The 14,325-nt window shown below is 40.5% G+C and overlaps 1 protein-coding gene across 3 annotated transcripts in view; it reads left to right on the top strand.

The window, feature by feature from the left end:
* The first annotated feature begins 7,497 nt into the window (after positions 1-7,497).
* Positions 7,498-14,325, top strand: part of SORBS2 (sorbin and SH3 domain containing 2) — a 288,776-nt gene continuing 281,948 nt past the window's right edge. Inside the window, exon 1 of one of the 3 annotated variants that reach the window (XM_036764812.1) lies at positions 7,498-7,992. The gene's annotated coding sequence lies outside the window, so the exon portion shown is untranslated. The remainder of the gene's footprint in view (positions 7,993-14,325) is intronic. The other 2 variants (XM_036764815.1, XM_036764816.1) reach the window with 2 other exon arrangements.

Raw genomic sequence — 14,325 nt, 5'->3', positions numbered from 1 at the left:
TCCCTCCCACAACCTTTGTGTATATAATCTCCATCTTGCCTCCATGAAGGTGGTCAGAACCAATCTAGCTCAGATGGGTCTGGCCCTTTTTCCTTACAGGTGTCGCAAGGGGTGGGATCTCTCGGGGCAGGCTTATTTGGCTAACTCTTAATAAACTTTATCTTTCCCTTGGCTGAGAAAGCTTGAGTCGAATTCTTTCGGCAGGACCCGGTGTGTCGGTACTTTGGGGTGTCGAGCACCTCTCACCCCAAACCCTCATCAGTGCCTGCCCTGAGGGAGCTTACCTTCTAATAGAGGAAGACAATTCATATGGTGAATAGTGGACAGGAAGACGTATTTGGGTCAGGGATGGCCCAGAGATGGTGATTAGGGCATTGAATTGATATGCTTTTTCCAGGAATGGTGGTACTGATTTGATTACTGTTCCCAGAGCTAGAGGTGGAAAGCAAGGTGTAGGTTTGGGGGGAGACCAGAGCTGAGGTTGGAGGCAGGCTACTTACTCTGAACGTTGCCAGTCAGAAGTCCAGGCTGGAACCAAAATGCTGGGTCAGAGATGGAGACAGGAAGCATAGCAGCGTGGCATGCATGCAGATGGCTAAGAAGCAGCACCTTGGTGGCTCTGAGTAGGGCTAGTTATGATGAATCCTCACCACTGAAGTTCATGTTACGATTTGTACTGCCTACCTCAAAAATCACTCTGTAAAGTTTAAAAGCACTTCATAAATGTGAGGTTTTGTTATGCCAATAATTCACAGATCAATCAACAAAAGTAGCTCTGGAGTCACATCCGTTAGAGGGTATTATAAGACTGGTATATTCTTCAGTCACCTTTTGGTGAGGAGAGTCTCCAAGCTTGTATCTTGCTCTGATAAATCAAATGCTTTCTTGAAGTCAAAAACAATAAACACAGTTTCATCTTATAGACCCTTCTCCGTTAGTGGTATCTTGGTAAAGATGTAGTACGTTGTAGTGGTATGTTGGTAAAGATTGTCTCAAAAAAAAAGTCACTTTTGAGAAGATATAAATTTCCTTCCCTTTTCATCAAGGGGGCCTTTGATGAGTGCATAGACCTTTCTTATAAAGACTTTCTGGTAATAATAAATCAAGCAGTAAGTTCACAGTTGCTGATATGATTTTGGTCACCTATATAGATTTAAAAGCAAAAATACTATTTGATGATCTCTTCCACTTTTGAAATCTTCCCCTTTTTAAAGCAGCTCGAGAATTCGACTCCAGCTTTCTCAGCCAAGGGAAAAGACAGAGTTTATTAAGGGTTTGCCACAATGGGTAGTTTTAAGAAATCCCACCCTTTGTGATGCCTGTTTTCACAAGCGGGCCAGATTCAATCTACTGAGCAAGATTGAATCTGAGGGCCTTCATGGAGGCAAAATGAGACTTATATACACAACAATTGTAGGAGGGACCTAGGGTGGTCTTGAGTAGTCTGGGATGACTAGAGGAGGGGTTTAGAGTGGACTGGGGTGAGGTCAGACTCCAGTATGGGAAATAGCTGAAGGCTATCAGGAGACAACAGACAATAAGAGAGCTAGGGTATCGATATTTTGATCAGGATCAAGGGTGGGAAATAGTCAGAAGGCTATCCAGAGGTAACCAAACAATGGAAGGCTAAGGCTAGGCTATTTGGGCATGAAAAGCTTATGGCCTTAGGGGAAGGCCAGATCTAGTGGGAAGATACAAAGAGAGTTCAAGGGAGCTCCCAGAGACTGTATCCCATCAGGTTCAAGGGGGTTTCCAGAGACTGTACCCTCATCACACCCCTAAGAGAAAGTGTGGTAGATTTTTAAGTTAGTGAACCCAGAGTAAGTCACTGAACCCCTCTCTGGTTAATCTCTCCCCCAAACTTCCCTCCTAAAATTTCCATCTATCTGTTAACAGTGGCCCTTACCTAACATGTAAATCCATAACTTATTTTCCTTTATTGTTAGCAAAAACAAAACGAGGGCTATATCTAGAGGATCTATATCTAGAGGATCATGCTTATAAGTAAATGCAAAGACTTTCTATCTAATTAGAATTAGCAATAAAGCACACAATTCTTCATTCATCAAGATGTGAATGGGAGGGGTAGGGCAGCAAGGCACCTCCTCCCCACGAATTAAAAAAATACATTAATAAATTCTTATGCAAATTATAGAATATTTTATTTACATTACTATTCAGTTTTAACAAGTGATTTATATATAGGTACATATGTGCATATACATATATATAAATTAGTAAATACAATAGTTGTGGCAAAGGCATTTATCCTCATTTGGCGTTAGCAGTTAAAGTAAGTAATTCAAAGAGGCAACAACAGTTGTCTTGGGACTTATCAAATTTGAGATGCTAATAAAAATGGGTCTACACAGTTCCCATAAATTTTTAAGCTTTATTGGCTGTTAAATTCAGCTATCTTAAAAAACCAAATAGACTTTTCTCTAAGCAAATTTCCTGTCCAAATCAGAATTCATCATATTTTCCCTATACCCACCCATCCTAACTTCCCTATTTCTGTAAAGGGCACCACCTATCCTTCAAGTCACCCAGCTTGGCAATCTCTACCCTTGACTTTAAGATCAAACCAGTGGCTGCATCTTTGACCTCTGTCCTCTTCTCTCCATTTATAGGGTAGGTAACACACTAATTCCAACATTTAGCACCTCTCACCTGCACCACTGCATTAGAATTACAGTCGGTCTCCTTGCATCCAGTTTTTCCACTCCACCGTCACAGTTACCAAACTGATAGTCCCTAAGTATCAGTCTATCCATGTCATTCCAAGAACTAGGCTACTTACTACACTACTTCCTGGCCATTTCCAAACATGTCCCCTGCCCTCTGGCCATCCTCTTCATGTCCCACCCAGAAGAATTCAGCCTTTATCCCTGGCATCCAGAGTTCTGAAATGTGAGCTTTTGCCTTACCTGGACCAGAATCTCACCATCACACTACTTTCCCAGGTATTTCAAAACTGAGCTGCCCACAGCATGTCCCTACTCTGTTTATGTCTAGTCTTTCTCCATTTGAAAGCAGGATCCTTGAGGGCATGGGCTAGTTTATTTCCATTTGTTTCCTCAGCCTGGGGCCGTAGTGCTGGGACTTGGGAGTCAGGAAGACTAGAATTCCAGTTCTACTTCAGATCCTTTTATCAACGTGACCTGCCCCCAGGGAACCTCATTCTTCTGCTCAGTATAGTGGAGACCACAATAACACCTTCCTCCGTAGGTGGTCATGAGGGCAGAATGAAATAATAAACGCAAAGGGTTTTGTAAACCTTAAAGCATCATATAAGGACTGCTAGCACTATCCCTGGCTCATCATAAGTGCCTAATAAAATTTTATTTTTCATTCTGTTGTTCAAGAAGAGTCAATGGCTCTTTATAGCCTTTAGGATAAAAAACAAAAACCCCAGTTTGGTATTTAAGACCTTTTAAAATCTGATCTTGCCTTTCTAGACTTATGTCACATTATTTCTCCCACAAACTACATTTTAGCCAAATTGACCTACTTTCTGTTCCTGTCTCTGTACTTTTGTACAGGTTGGTCTTCTTGCAAGGCACCCCACCCCCCTCCCCCAGGCTCCCACAAGACTTTTCCTGATTCCTTCAGTTGTGGTCACTCTTCCCTCTTCCCCTCCAGTAAATACTTTGAATTTATTTTGCTTTGACATATCCTTGGGCAAGTTGTCCCCTCCACCTACCCCCACGGCAGAGGAATTGCTTCACTTTTGTCTATAGCACCTAGTAAAGTGCTTGGCTCTCAGTAAGTAATTAATAAATTCTTGTGGAGTTAAATATGTAAAATGAGGGAACTGGTTGAGATGACTGTCGGCAGTCTCTTTCATCCCTAAATCTGTGATCCAGAACTGAATTTTACAACATTATTTTTTTGCCTACCGCATCATGCCCACTTTTGCCTTGGGATCACCAAGTACCAAAATAAGTTTTGACTTTAATTGGTGGAGCTTTTGAAGGTGTTCATAGAACTTCTGTTTTCTTCATTCTTCTACTGGTTTGTCTGCATACATTCATTGTGATCATTGCTGGGCAAGATGACAAATGCTTGCTATGAAATGTTGTTACTTGTTGCCTTTTGGCATTCAATAAAACCAACTCTGCCAAGCCCTTTATTCATCTCTCCAAAGAGCACCTGAGACATGGGGAAGTTGTGTGTGTGTGTGTGTGTGTGTGTGTGTGTGTGTGTGTGTGTAGGGGTTTCAATTATAGTAAAAATGACAAAATGGTTGTGACTCAGTTTCCCTAGCAGTATATCAACCTAGTTGGTCTTGAGCAGAGGTGTGTGTGTGTGAGAGAGAGAGAGAGAGAGAGAGAGAGAGAGAGAGAGAGAGAGGGAGAGAGAGGTGAATGATGCCATTTTTAGAGCATGTACAAATATTAGTTCTCTAAAGCTCAATACACATTTAAAAACATTAATATACCTAACTACTTTCTTCCATATACTCAAACAGTTTAGATTCAATTAAAAAGCAAATCCCATAGAACACTGAGAAAAATGTCAAAGTTATTTGAACTTGACTAACCCTTGGAAAACTTGCAGATTTTGCTTTGAAATATTTTTATCTTGATTGGTACATCGTTTTAAACTTGCCCTGTGCCCTTATGTGTTCTGTACTTAAATCTGTTGTAACAAAGATTTAAAATAGATTAAACACAATTATGTATTTAGAAAACAAGAATAAAGAGAAGAATGGCCTAGGAACTAAAAATTAGTATTTTAATAAAGACACATAGAGACTTTATATTATATCTTGGGTTTATATTCTGTCAAAATGAATGTGTGATGAGTAAACCTAATTCATTGTGATCAAATGTCTTTAACCTTACCCTACAAATCAAATTTCATCTAGATATATTCAAAGTTAGAGAACTGTGAGAATTTTGAGAATCTGGGTGGGGCCAGACCTGTGCTTTAGTGAGTGTTAGGAACTCTTGGTATGGACACTCCCTCTACCAATATAGATAATCAACTCTTTCTAGAGAGTTGCCTGGGGCATTGAAAGGGAGACAGTTCTTTGAACCCAGGTCCTTCTTACTCAAAGGCTGGCCCTAGTTCCACTTATCATACTGCCTCTCTTGAGGAAATAACTGCTCACCACCTTATTTCCAAATTGCTGGGCAAATCAGAAATGCAATTACCAGAGTATTTTGAAGTTCTTTATTATTGTAAGAAATCTGGTCTAAATCAGGCAACTCCTAAAGCTATCATGGAACTAACCAGTGGCAAATGGAATGCTGACACATTGAATTATAAGTCAGGTCATGCTTCATTTATTCCTTTCGACACAGTTCTGGACCTCAAAGAATTTATTGTCTATGCAGCACCCATTCTGGGCTACCTGTTTCCAACTTGCATGGACACTCACAGGTTGGATTTCCAGAGGGTGTCTCCTACTCCTAGATTCTAGGAGTTACTCGTGAATCAAATTCCATACTATTATATCTCACAAGCCCTCACCAGTATTGCTTTTTATTAACAGTCAATAAGACACAATTGGCTCTTTACTAAGGCATTTACTAAGATGGCGCAGTAAAAAAGTTCTCCCTGTGAACCTGGGACACACATTTCCAGAAATACATACAGTATTTGTTCAAAGAATGGACACAAATTTAGAGAACTATGAATGATAGTGGGACAAACCCATAGGGAAGGCAACTCATATCTCCAATACTTCTGAGCCTCAGTATCCCTTCTTTCCCAGGGGAGTTCTTGTGAAATTCCACTGGGGTCCCTTTAAATTCATCAGAGAAAGGTGTTCACACTTCATAAAGGACCACCAGATTTTAACAATTGTCTAATACATTAACACTTACTTATTTGAAACCTTCCACATATGTTGTCTTCCCCCTTAGAATGTGAACTCCTGTGATCAGGGACTGTCTTTTCTATTTACTCTATAACTGCAGCAGTTAACACAGTGCTTTGCACCTAGTAGGTGCTTTAGTAAGTCCTTTTTTCCATTCATTTATCTGTGATTTTATCCTATGAATGTATCAACTGGAGTAGGGGAGGAAGAGGAAGAATGCCCCCTTCCCTAAATATAGTAAATACCTCTGGCTTTGGAGTCACTTTCCTGGATGTCTTGACGTGTGTTCTAGAGAACTAGGCAAGCACTGGGAACACAAACTCCAGCAAATCCTACTAAGCAGGGAAAGCTGCAAGTATCAAGCCAGGCCACAAAGTATGTGTCAGGACCCAATTGTCCAGTTCCCAATCTGAGTTTGGAACATAAGCTACCAGGCGATAAAATTTTTGGTTATGTTTCCTAAGGCTTAAAGAGGTTCAGACCTATGTTGGTAAATCTCTTGAAGTATTAGAATAATTTAAAAGGTAAGACTAGACTAGGTGGTGTACTGGAGTCTGGAAGACTTATCTTCCTCAGTTCAAATCTGGACTCAGATACTAGCTATGTGACCCTAGGCAAGTCACTTAACCCTGTTTGCCTCAGTTTCCTCATCTGTAAAATGAGCAGGAGAAGGAAATGGTAAACCCCACCAATATCTTTGCTGAGAAAACCCCAAATGGGGTCATGAAGAATCTGACACAACTGAATAACAAGACTTAGGGGCTTTGTTAGTTCTTTGGATAGTGTTCAGCTTCAGATTCCATACTTCAACTTGAAGAAGACAACTGGCATTTAATTTATAAGGAAAGCTTGAAATAAATATGTAGCGAGAATACTGTTAATTTGGTTTGGCATATTTGTAAGAGGCAAATGATTCTAATTTATTAAAGCGTAATTTTTTTCAAGGAGGAAGAAACATGAATTATGTGTGTTTTAAATTGCAATTTGACATAGATGATTTGAAAGATGTTTTAAAAATCATTATCCCAATGATCAAAACCTACCAGAAGCTTTGTTACAAAAAGTCCTACAATATTCTATTGTTATTATTTAGAGATATAAACAAATAACTGGGCTGTGTCTCAATTAAGTTGCTATCAGAGCACCACAAATAAACAAGCATAACTGGCTACATTTGCCAAATCCTTTTTTTGTATTTAATCTGCAAAGCAACTACAGAACCTGTTTTTTGACAATGTGTTTACAATTAGGCTTTCTACAGTGATTTGCATACTATTAACCTGGATAGTTTAGAGTAGGGTTTCACTGCCTCACTTTCACATTTAGCATGGCTCATTATTTAAAGGGGAGGGAAACTTATCCCTAAAAGCTGGAAAATCAGAGACGACTTGTACTCTCTTGTGAAATACTGAGAAAGACAAAAGAAGTCGTATAAAGAAGAGGGGGAGGAATGAGTAGTTTTATAAGAAAAGAAATTAACATGCTGTGTTGGTGAGTTGCACATGATCAACCATGCTTGCTGGGGAAGGCTGTCTGTTGGGTGTTGCTATGGTTACGAAAAGCCAGTGGAACCCAATGAGCTTGTCTGCAGGACCAGCCATTTTACTTATGGAAAACAGCGTGACATTATGCTGAGCTTTATCCTGGAAGGATAATTTTTTTTTTTAAAGAAAACAAAAACAGGGAAAGAAACTATTTGGAAAGGAGAGATGGGCATCCTGAAGAATAGTCACTGCAGCTAGGAAATTCCATGCAACTTCATTGGAACAGGCTGCTGCTTAGCTGTCCCCAGGAGCTGATCTGAGGGGGTGGAATGCAGTGTGATAGTGCCTGCACTGCCTTTCTGCTATCAGCCAGTGGAGAGGGTTTTTGTCTCCTGACTGGCTAGGTTTCTCTGCAATGTTATCTGCACAGCTCACTAGCTGCTCGTCCTGAAAGCCAGTGACCCAGAAGGGGAGGGTGTCACCCTCTTCTCCTAAGGTCCTCTGCTGGGCTCTCTGAAGAAGCAGGTGTATGTATTTGTGGTTCAGAAGGCAGTGGCTCTCAGCTTCCCTCGCTTCCTGCTAACAGATCCTTGCAAGGGCTCTGGAAGCATCGGCAGGTGGGGGGACCGGGCTCTTTTTACAGCGGAACTGCTCCTGGACACCAACACTTGTTTGCCCAAGGTAAGTAAAGAAGCATCTTAAAAAAAAAAAAAACCAAAAAACCAAAATATTGGGACTTTCAAAGGACAGCTGCTTTGAGCTAAACTCGGCTAGAATGGTTTATTTTAACTTAGCAATTTATATTTGCAGGGAAAACCTTTTAATTCCCCCTTTCCCCATAATATGGTGTCAGGTACAAAGACTCGTTTCATTAAGTTTTTGTTACATAAATTGTATGATGAAATGAACTGGCTGTTCTGGGTCTCAGGACAGAAAGCAAATATTTGCTGTTTTAATGAATTGTGTTGACGTGTATTTCTGGATCGTCTACTTCACCAAATGCCAGGGGCTTTCTATACAATAGGTTCTTTTATGTCTTCCTGTGACAGTAACTAAGAGAAATAACATGAGAAATATGTGTGTATATGTATGTTTGTATGTATGTAAAAGTGGAATTTGTGGACTTTTTATTCTAAAAGCTTTATAAATCAGCCTATTTGCATTGTACCATATGCCGACATTTGGTTGGGTCGAAGCTGTCCAACCGCTGCAGTTCTCTATGTAGGTCATAAGAGCAAACATATTTCCCCTCCTAGTTGCTTTTTCACCCCTTGGACTAAATGATTTGGGCTGATTAGGGGGGGCACTTGTGCTAGGAAGGCTGTAGGTATTAGGAGCGACTCACACCTCCTTCCTTTCACAGATATCACGCATACCATGCTAACCCAGAGGACAACACACCCATTGTGTGCCTCCCTTTGGAGCCCACGGAAAGAAAGAAAGCAAGTCCTCCACATGCATGGAGGTCGGCACAGCCATAATATGTGGCAGTTGGCTGTTTTAAAATTGCACAATCTCCCTGGCAGATAGGTTTCAGAGATAGAGAGTAAAACCCACCACAAAGCGCACCCAATACAAACACCTACGGACATCCAAGGCGGATGTTTCCTGGGCGCTGCAGCCTGCTTATGAACAGCACAGACTTTGAATTGCAGCCTGAGTTGCAGCCCCCTACCCCACCTCCCAAACACATAACACATACACGCCCTCACCCCTTGATGAGTAGTTCTTGGATTTATGGTCCCTGTGGGGCAAAGCTATTATTATGGCTTGAAATAGGTCAATCAAACCACCATCCCTGACACAGAAAAAGATCGGATAAGGTTTAAATCGTGTTTTCACAATTCCATTTAAGGTTTACCTAAATCCACGCTCTGACTGGCCTATTAGAAATCTCTGGTGCCTTGTTTAAAACCTGAAATATTTATTGTCTTGGTACTCAAAATGACAAGCCCATCAGCCAGGAATATTTGGAAGCACTGTTAATCCACTAATAAGGAATATGAAGAGGAAAGATTTCTTGGCTCCGTTTAAGAGATGCAAATTACATGGAAAGAAGTGAAATAATTTGGTTAAGGCTATTACCCCACATAGTATTTTTGAGAACTAGGAGCAAAAGTCGCTTATTCCACAAGTAAATCAGTATCGAGCACCCTCAAAAACGAAAGAATTGTGATTCCCTCTCCAAGGGACAGAGAGTTTGATTGTTCGGAGATACTTGTCCTCAATGGCAGTAATTTTCCTAAAACCAAACTGCAGAGAGCTCAGCCCATAGACAAGTATGTACACAATTTTAATGACTATCAAATTATTAGAAAGTATCCACTCGGTTAAAAAAAAAAAGAGGTTCAGGAGAACATTTGGGGAGTGGATTTTCTCATTTAAAGACCTGGTATTTTCAAAGGAAGTCTAAGGAGGAAGATTTATTCTTTAGTTAAATGATAAAAATGAAAACTGGAGCCTAGGAGCATTGCTCTGTGTGTACGAATGAGAAGGTTGGGAAAACTACTATAGTTTTTAGTTCTCCTCTTGAGTGCTGTATCAGAAGAGGGATCCTTAGAATTAAGACAAGGAAATGTCTTCCAGGAAGAAAATGTTTTCTGCATTGTTTCCTTTTAGATGACATGGAGGAATAGGATTTGGATGGAGGCAGCTATGTTAAATGGGACATTTGGGATCTTTGTAAGATTCATAAGTACAGGACCCTCATCCTACTGAGTAATGGAAAGTTGTTTGGTTTGGTTTTTACATCCAGTTTTTCTTTTTTCAAACTGTTCTAGCTTATCTTGGTAAAGAATGAACACTGCATCCAGCTTCTGAAGTTGGCCTACCTGAAGGGCTTTCCTCATTCATGAGAGTTATAAGCTCCTCCTACATACCAGATACTACGCTAAACATTGGTGGGGGGACTGAAGTTGGGAGTGGGGGATATAAAGACCTACTCCATTTTAGTTTCCTAGCTTCGTGAATGTTAGCACTGGGAGGGACCTTGAAGATTTTCTCAATTCATCCTCTTCATTTTATGGATGAAACTCATACTCCCAGTGGAAGAGAATGGGGGGAGGAGAGAAAGGGACTTTTAAAACTGGAGAAATGAGCCCCAAAGAAGTGATGACTTGATCAAAATCACATTAGTCTATCAGGGGCAATTTTGTATGCTTTCCACAGCCTCATACTGTCTCCCATCTGGTGCTACTCTTCCTTTCTGGTTTTATCTCATATTACTTTCCAGTCAAACTGGGCTGCTCTTCAGCTCCTACACACACACACACACACACACACACACGCACACACACACACACTCTCTCTCTCTCTCTGAATAGAGCCTTTTCTTGCTTGCTTCTCCTGCTGAGACCCTGACCATACTTAAGCCAGATTCAAACCTTCTTCATAGGGCTTTTTTCTGATCCCTCCCTGTTGGTAGCAAACACTCCAATGGGCATAGCATGATTGATCACATATAATTATGTGTTACATTTCTACTAGGTGGCATGCTCCATGAAGGCAGGGACTATCTTCCCAGCTAAATTTTCTGTCCCACCAAGTATACTAGACTAAGTATGTGTTGAATGCTGAAATCACTGGAAAGTAAGATGTTTCATTCAAAGAGTTTAGTTTCAGGTTTCCATTGGCTGATCTTAAAGAGAAAAATGGGAGAGCAAAATTTTTCACTTCATTTCTGTTTTCTTTTGCTCTGCCATATAAAGTCAGTACCAAGTCATCAGTGATCAATGTAGTTGGTCATTTTTAAATTCACTGTTTATTTAGTTACTACTATAAATACATATGTGACTCAACCTCAAAACAGTAGTCCCAATGCTTGATCTCATCAAATGCCATTCTTTTGAAAACTTCTGGGCTCTTCAGTGAAAAAAGAAAACAATCAAATGAGTTTACATTTATAACTTTGCAAGCCTTAAAGTGTTGTATAAATGCTTGTTGTTGCTATTTTAACAGAAATGTCCAGTCTAAGTCCTAAAGAGAAGGGAAAATGCAATTTCCTCCTTTCCTTGAAAAAACTGGGTAATTGTGGGTGTAGAATGTTGCATACACTTTCAGACATGGCCAATATTATGGTTGATTTTGCTTGTTACTAGGGAAGCTTGTTGGAATGGGGTCGTGGAATGGATAGAGTAAAGCTTGAGTATATCTGGGAATGACGGCGTGGGAAAAACAGAAGGCGTCAATAAAACTTTGTTTTCATAGACAAAAACCAAAGAAGGCTTTCATTTCTTCAAAAGAAAAATATGACATGTGGACCATAATTCTGGCCACAGTTACACAGTCGCACAATCTCTCAAAGAAAATGTTTTTAGGAGTATTGGACTATACTCCAATATTTTTCCTTCTATTCCTATCCTCACTGGCTGGAATGAGAGCACAGAAGACCAAATATCAAAAAAGTACTTTCTTGGACTTGAGTTTCTTATAATTTCTTGTAGTTTTTAAATGCTTAGTAATTTGTAGCAGATGGTTCAGGTGGCCTGGCCTTCATTCTCAATCAGTCAATAAATATTTATTAAGCCCCTATTATGTGTCAGTCACTGTGCCAAGCTAGAGGGATACAAAGAAAAATAAAAGACAGTTGTACCCTCAAGGAGCTCACAGTCTAATGGGGAAGACAAAAATGCAGATAACTTTGGACAAACCAGCTCTATTCAGGATGAATTAGAGATAACCAATCAAGAAAAGGCACTAGAATTATACCACTAGGGACCCAGTTTCTCTGAACCTGTGAGTGATATTTTAGCTCAGCCCCTGAGTATTTCTTAGCTTCCACCTGCTTGGAGAAACAGTAGATAGTAAGAATGGGCCTGGATTCCCCGGGATCCATCACTGGTCTAGCCATGTAAGGAAGAGAGCCCAACATTGGTGAGCAAAGTTTCTCATCCTGCCAACATTTAAGGATCTCCACCATTTTACTCCATCCTACCTTTCCAGCCTTATTTCATATTGCAGCCAAAATGTTCACTGTGTAACAACAACGTAGCTTGCCGCTACTGTGGCTATGTAAGACCAACAACACCAGCACACAAGAGGGCTGCTAGCACAGATTCTTTGATCTGCTTTTCTAAGGAAAGCAACTTTAAGGGGTTAACAGTCTTACTTTAAATATACATATACCATTCACTTAGTTCAAGGGGAAAAGCCAGCACCCTGAACCTCAGAGCAAATACGAACAGAAATTACAAACAGAGACAATAAACAGATCACCATTTCTGTCTAACCACATCACAATACTTAGCTACCAGAGAAGCACTAACATCTGGGTTTTCAAAGTGGTGGGGCAGGCTCCAGCGGCTACCCAGAGTCTTCTCTGGTCAAATTATGCAACAGTCTTCCAGTGAGTGAGAGCCCCAAAGGCAAACCGCTAACCTCAGAGCTTTTGTACCCTGCTCAGGGCCCTGAGGGCTCAGAGCCTACTTAGCAGAAAGGTGTGGGGCCTGACACAGTGATACATGCATCATTGAGCCTTTGTTCATTAACAAGGGACAGCTTCCACCATGCATGCTTTCTTCATGCCTATCAAAATTCTTGTCTTCCCACAAGGCTCAGCTTAAATGTTCTGTCCCTCATGAAGTTGTCTCCAATCTAGTAAACTAAAAAGGTTGGTTTTTCTCTTCCCCCTCCTGAACTGTTTCTGTGGCATGTTGTATCTTTCAAATTCTACCTTCTCTCTATACTCGTTTCCTTCTAGTAGAATGGGGGATTCTTGTGGGATGATTTTTCATCCTTGTATGCCCAGGGTTTACCTCAGGGCTTCACACATAGTGAATATTTACAGAATTGAATTGGTTTAAATTTCCATAGGTTTTGTCTTCCTGGTTGAGGCAAAGACGGTTTTCTTAGTAGAATCCTTGGTACTATTTGTTTTAGAGAGAGGTTTGCTTTTATAAACTGACATGCCTTAAGATTTCAGTGTTAGAGGGATTTTATTGCCTGCTTTTTCCACATTTGGACAAGACAATTATTGATCAGAAGACTAGGAGTTTGTTTTTGTTCTTTTGCTGTACTTTAGCCTTTATGCTCTACTTTCAATAACTTAATTAATGAGCAAATGGCCCTATGCTCTTCCTCAAACACCTATCATATAATGGAGTCAACACTCTCTACTCTCCCCCACCATTCTTGATGACTTTGCCCCATAAAACATGACCATTGGCAGGACCAAGTAAAGCTACAAAGGCTTCTAGCATAGGTTTAGCAAAAGCTGTTGTGTTTGTTTCTTGAGAACCAACCTAAAGTGGTATTCATCACTAGAAGGTTAGCTATTGGGTAATTTTTTTCTTTACTAACTCTTTTTTTTTTTTTGCAGGGGGGAAGGCAAGGCAATTGGGGTTAAGTGACTTGCCCAAGGTCACACAGCTAGTAAGTGTGTCAAGTGTCTGAGGTCATACTTGAACTCAGGTCCTCCTGACTCCAGGGCCGGTGCTTTACTCACTGTGCCACCTAGCTGCCTCTGGTAATTTTTTTTTTTTAATAGCCACATCTGCACATGAAATCATCTTCAAAAAGCAGTTAATGGACCTGGAGTCAAACCTGAGTTCAAATGTGACCTCTGACGCTTAATTAGCTCTGTGAACATGGGCAAGTAAAATAGGGATTTAGGGCAGGTAGGTGGTACAGCGATTAGAGCGCTGGCCTTGGAATCAGGAAGACTCATCTTCCTGAATTCAGAGCTAGCCTCAGACACTATATGTGTGACCCTGGGCAAGTTGCTTAACCCTGTTTGCCTCAGTTCTGATCTGGAGAAGGAAATGGCAAAACACTCCAGTATCTTTGCCGAAAAAAACCCCAAATATGGCATCACAAAGAGTCAGATATGACTGAACAACATCAAAATGGGGATACTTAATAGCACCCACCTCCCAGTGTTGTTATGAGCATAGAGATGATATTTGTAAAATTGTCAAACCTTGAAGCCTTAAGTAAGTGCTAACTGTTATTATTATTAGCTATTATTAGGGCAAGGAGGGAATGTAATGTGTCAGTCAAGAGAATATCCCCATAGAC

The sequence above is a fragment of the Trichosurus vulpecula genome, chromosome 6 (genome assembly GCF_011100635.1).
Source record: "Trichosurus vulpecula isolate mTriVul1 chromosome 6, mTriVul1.pri, whole genome shotgun sequence".
Lineage (NCBI taxonomy): Eukaryota > Metazoa > Chordata > Mammalia > Diprotodontia > Phalangeridae > Trichosurus > Trichosurus vulpecula.
Note: the sequence above shows the minus strand (reverse complement) of the source record. Positions and strands in the feature narration are given on the sequence as shown.